The sequence below is a fragment of the Camelus bactrianus genome, chromosome 8, assembly GCF_048773025.1.
Source record: "Camelus bactrianus isolate YW-2024 breed Bactrian camel chromosome 8, ASM4877302v1, whole genome shotgun sequence".
In the NCBI taxonomy this organism is placed as follows: Eukaryota; Metazoa; Chordata; class Mammalia; order Artiodactyla; family Camelidae; genus Camelus; species Camelus bactrianus.
In genome coordinates, this window is record NC_133546.1 from 65,400,062 (window position 1) to 65,405,974 (window position 5,913).

The following is a 5,913-nucleotide window of genomic DNA, read 5'->3' on the forward strand; positions in this document are numbered from 1 at the left end:
CAGAGCTAATGCCAAATATCATCTTCTTAATCATCATTAATCAAGAGGAGCTACAGAGAACATTCATCTGTCAGATCTGCAAAGACTCTCAACTTGGGGTTGAGATTCGCGGAGGCATATTGGCATTTAGGACAGAGTTCACCAACTATTTATGTCGAAACTGCAAACAGTGATACCAAGCTGTCAGTTCCAGACTGTACAGGAATACTAAAATTAAATTTCCATCAGAACTCTATTGTTAACAGTGAATTTCTCCCTTCTCTCAAGTTTATAATTTTGAACTCATTTCCCCCCCCCTCCATTTGTAATTCAAATAGGCAGAAAGAAGGGTCCTGCAGGTGGGTGAGATCAGGAATAGGACAGATGGGAAAAGAATTTGTGGGTAGATAAACCTACTGACTGTAAGCCATGTAATTGATTTAAAGAATGATAATAGACACACACACACACACACACAAAGAATAGTTTCCTCTTCAAGAAAGTATCTGCTTTTATGTTAGAATTGATGAAATTCTGTCACTTGGAATCTTTCATGTGGTTGCTATGGCTAGGCTCATCCTGATAAGCCTTTCCCCCGCCTGCTGAGGCAGGTCAAGGGCTGTTCACAGGTGGAAATGTACCAGAGTGCCGACTAGATAAAACTTAGAGATGAAACTTGAAGTAAAGAATATGGGTTTTGGGTTCACTTCTAGGCTGTTTCACATGCACTTCATGTCTACCAACTGCTTGGTGAGATTGGATAATCATTGGTAGTCACAGCCTTTTTTCTCCTCTCTCTCTTTTTCCTGGAAAATGGGAATAATCCTTACTTCTCAGGATTTTGATGAAGATTAAATATTATGGCACACATAAAATTACTAAAAACACTAGATATTGATACATATTTCTTTTCTTCCCCCTGATGTTTTCAAGTAAACAGTTATATTGGGTAATTACTAATGACATTACATATTCATTGTATTACACTATATGCTGAAGATTTAACCTTTGGTTTAGAAGGCATATATTTTGTTTTACAATGTACAAATCTGCCTGCAACAAATGTTTCTGGTTCAAGTTTGAGGCTCGACACTTTCAAGCTGAGAGTCATAACTTTAATAATAATTATAAACACTGAGATTAAAAAAAACCCTCAAAACTATATTATCTGTTCAATGGGTATTTACACAGAAATGTCTATTTGATATTTTTTATTGATATTGATGGAAAAATTACTTAAAATTCACTGAAATAAGAAAATGCTGTAATAAAAGTGTTAATGAAAATTAATAGTGGAGTGAATCTGCTTGTAGTATTTTTTTCTAAAGAAATTCATACTTTGTCATTTCAATACATTGATTTTGTTTAAAATATCTCAGAAATAAATGACTTAAACTATAATTACTTGAGGCCCAAGTTACCTTTTTTTTAACTGAAGTAAATGCAAATCTCCTATTACGATTGTATTGAAACTTAATGCTGCGATGCTAACAAAATGTGATTTCTTTGTGTGTTTGTGGTGAGTTAAAGATTGTTCCCATTTCAGATAATCCAATCAGTGCTACCAGATTGCAATATTGTCAGAACACCAAGATTTAAATTAGAATCAGGACAAATTTGTTTGGAAGTCATTGAATATCTTTAACCAAGGGTTGATAAAACAAGGCAGAGCACATAAAGTCCCAGTTGATAAAATTACTATTTGCTCCTTTATAATTACTCCTCACTGGACGTCCCACCATTATAGTAACGGGGAGCCAAAATGTTACAAAATAATTTTGCATAAGATGAAAATGAATTTTATATCCATAAATTTGTCAAAAAGTCAGTAATGACTTGTTTAACAGATTCTTTTGTACACAGTGGGATAGAATTGATAGTTTTTTTAACTTCTGTTTTTTGAAAAAAAAGGAAAAACAAAATTCTTTTCTTTTTAAAAATAATGCTCTTAAATGATTCATACCTAGAGTAAAATTAGCCTAATTTGCTTCTTACAAACTTTACCTTCCACAATAATTTCTTATGAGATCCAAAGTATTTTAAAGGTTATTTAATGGAAAGAGTGGGGTTTGTGAAAACATTTTATAGCATTTTGAAGACTATTTTGTAAGATCTTGTTTCCTTTTGTATAAATTCCAGTTCATTTTTGGAGAAAAACACATTCATCTCTCACCCACACCATACTTTTCCTCTATGGTCACACACACACCTATCCCACCCCCACACACACCAGTTTTCATCCTATGAAATGGTTACATTTAAGTTTTATATCAATACTTTGTAACATGTTCTTTTTCATGACAATAACAGCCATTAAATTCCCAGGTTATCTCAATAATATTTATTGAATATAGTACCTACTGAATATAGTATACATCCTGAACCTGTAGCAGCTTCCCCAAGAGCACAATCACAGGATGAAGGGATGTATTAGGAGGGCTGTTTTGGGGTCACATTACCAAAGATGATGGGACTGAAGTCTGATTAGGTAAAGCATGAGACACAGTTACCAAATATTTACTCTCCTTGGAGCTACTTGCAGTGGGTCTATGGATTTCACATACGCTGAGATATTAGATCAGTATAAAATTCTGCTAAGGTAGGTGCCATTATTGTGCCTGTTTTCCAGAGGAGTAAACTGGGCATAGAGTAGTTAAATAAATTGCCTGAGAGTCCATACCTCTAAAGGGGCAGGGCTGGAATTCAAATCACTGTAGCCTGGAGTCAAAATTCATCCTCTTAACCAAAAGAAGGAAATGCCCTTGGCATTATAGCAAACACCAAATTCACATCTTCTCTCCTTCATCCCTCTAGGATTATTGAAAGCACGCTGACCTGCTACTCAGAAGGTAGTCTTGAATAGCTTCCCAAAAGGTCATTCATTCCATCCTTGCTCTCAGCTGAGAAACTTAAGATGTGTTTTCTTCACATGGGATGAGGGCAAAATTAGCAGTACTCTCTTGATGTTCTACTACCTGTTTCGTTTTGGGTTTTATTTGTTTGTTTGTTTGTTCATTCATTTATTGCAAAAACTCCTGTATATCCTGGCTCCTCCCTTACCTCTTCAGAACAGTCCCTCACAGCTATCTGAGAGCCTGTGTCTTGGGCTTAAGTCTTCAGTGTGTCCATTGAACAAACCATAATTCTCATTTTTTTGGGTGTGCACATTTTTTTCAGTTGACAAATGCTATAGGAGTTTTAGAAAATGGAGACCTTCTTTTTACTTAGAAGTATAGCACAAAGAGTCAAGAGTTGGGGCAATCTGACCTGGGCCCTGAATAAATTTGGAAAGACTTTTAATGGACTTTATATAACCAGGATCTTAGGTGTCATAATCTTAGTCTATCATGAATTTGAGCAGAAGAGGAACGTGTTAGAAGGACACCAAGTTGCTCAGAGGATCTCCAGGAGGGCTAGACAATCTCACTCCAAGGTGGTACCTCAAAGCATGCTTTGAGAATGAGTTTCTGTTCCTGCCACCATACACTGCTGTCACTGCAAACTTGGGAAGCTTTTCTTGGTGCAACCAGAGAAAAACCTTGACAAGTTCTACCACCAGGGAAATTTCTTCTTTTTTTGCATCAACATCCATGGATTTAAAAGGCAGAGACTATCACAAGTGGCCATGTTCATTCTGCAAAGGAAAAGAAGAGCAAGTATCTGACATCTTTCTCTTCTGCGGCGAGAGGAAGGCTGAACATCTTTAAAAGATTCCTAGGGGTTTCAGATGCCTGATGATCCAAAGAGTGGCCAGTTCTCACCAAAGGTGGAAGGTGTATGGAGAAACATTCCCTGGAAAATGAAAGACATTAAGAGAAAGCATCCAGATAACAATGTGTGCAGTGTGACCAGAGAAAGGAGCATTGTGTGGTGTTTCTAGAACCCAAGAACCCATGGAAAGGCTGGTAGTGATGGCGGGAGAGCAGAAAGGAAGGCTAGAGCTCAGACTAGGTCAAATTATAGACCTTGTTGTAGATCAAGCAAAGGAATTTAGTGGGTTTATATATATATATATATATAATGGGGAGTCCTCAGGGCTTAGAGCAGGGAAGTGGTTGGTCTGGGCATACACAGCTCTATTGCTCTGTCTTTGAAAAGGAGATACAGTTATTCAACACACTCGGTTCTTTGTGATGCTAATCTCTGCTGTTAGAATTTGCTTTGTGAAATACTTTACTCTCTGAATTTCTAACAAGACGACTTGGAAATTTCCTCTTCTTCCAAAATGATTTTGATTTTGAATAATACATGAGAAAACATGATATAAATCAAGCATTTTCATATTGCATGTCTCAACTGATGTTAAGATAAAGTCCTCATAGTATGTGACACTTCAGAGAATTTGGTCTGAATGTTAGCAGATGCCCCTTCCTCCCCAAAGGAGGTCATGCCTAAAAGGGTATTCCACCAACCACTGTAAATGATAGTTTTCATGTTTTTAGTGGTCTCTTAGAAATTAGATTGGCCATTTTGTTTTCCTTTGTTTTCTTCTCTTCCTTTTTTTTTTTCAGCCATTAAATTACATTTGAATGTGACCATTGTACCCTTTTGCTAAATTAAAGTTTATTTTCCATTAAAAAATACATTCCTGTTTATTTGTGTAGTTTTATCCCTACCTCCAAAAAAAATTTTTTTTGGAGTGAGATCTACAATGAAAGGCATATCTTAGGTCAGTAAAAAAAGAAATGGAAGAAGACCAGTCAAAGTGGGGAAAAGAAGAAAGTAGACTAAACCTCAGTTTCGGTGCTTGAACTTCACACCGACTCAGCTTCCTTGAATTTAAGGCGAAAAGATTAAGAGATATTATCACCAAAATTAAGAGCTTCATAGTTGTCAAGAAATGGTCTTCAAGTACCAAATTCTAATAAAAATGTCAATTGTGTGACTTCATACGGGTCATAGTGAGTGATGTAAAGGGCAACCTCATCAACATTAAGACATAAATGCAGAAGCAAATTTGATAAGGCTAAATTATTAAAAATTTTGTTTATAAACAACTTCTAGATATAATAAAAAAGATGAGTTGTGGTAAATGCATACACGTATAGTGATGTAATTTTAAAATATTTGTATGGAGGAAGCAAGAATAAGTGAGGGGAAATATGCTATGAAGTGTCCATTGTATGAGATTTTAGCTTTTGCCTTTCTTCCTTTTTTATTTCTGAGTCTTCTTCACTTCTTTCTTATGCTAGTAGTTATAAATCAATATTATTTATTATAAAGGACTGAATAAGAAAACCATGGTGTCATTAATAGATATGATAGATCTTTTTCCTATTGATCATGGCAGAAGGAAAATGCTTTTAATTATGGGCAAGAATACCTTTTAGAGACTAATTCAGAATATTTTTTCCAGTTATTTCCTATTTCTTCAACAAAATTATTATTAATTTTATTTTTTAATATACCACAACACATGTGGTAACACTTGATACAAATTTTTTAAATAAATGACTACTTTTATCACTTTTTCAAGAGAAAGGTCATTTTCAAGGCTCAGTTGGATAGCACATGTCACCAGTCAAATGTCTGTATTTAATGTTCAATTCCAAATGAAAGTTCATAACGTTAAATACAGGCATCAGATTTATAACAGAACCCAAACATAATTATGTCAGCCTTGAGTCAGTCTTCTTCTCCTCTGGATGTTTTATCTAAGTGACTTAGTTCACTAACTTAAGCCCAGAGAAGTTTCTTATTTATAAAGCACTTAATTAATGGAACAAAAATAACTGCTTAGGCTTGGGGATTTATTGTTTAAGGATGATGACCAAATAAATTAAACTTCAATGGCATTGTAGAGGGAATTAATGATATCAGCAGAAGTTCTTGATTTATATATTTTAATGAAAGCAAGCTGCACTGTTCAATTTGAACAATTTTAAAGGAGTACAAAAAATATAATGACAATATGGAATTATTTTAAAGGATATA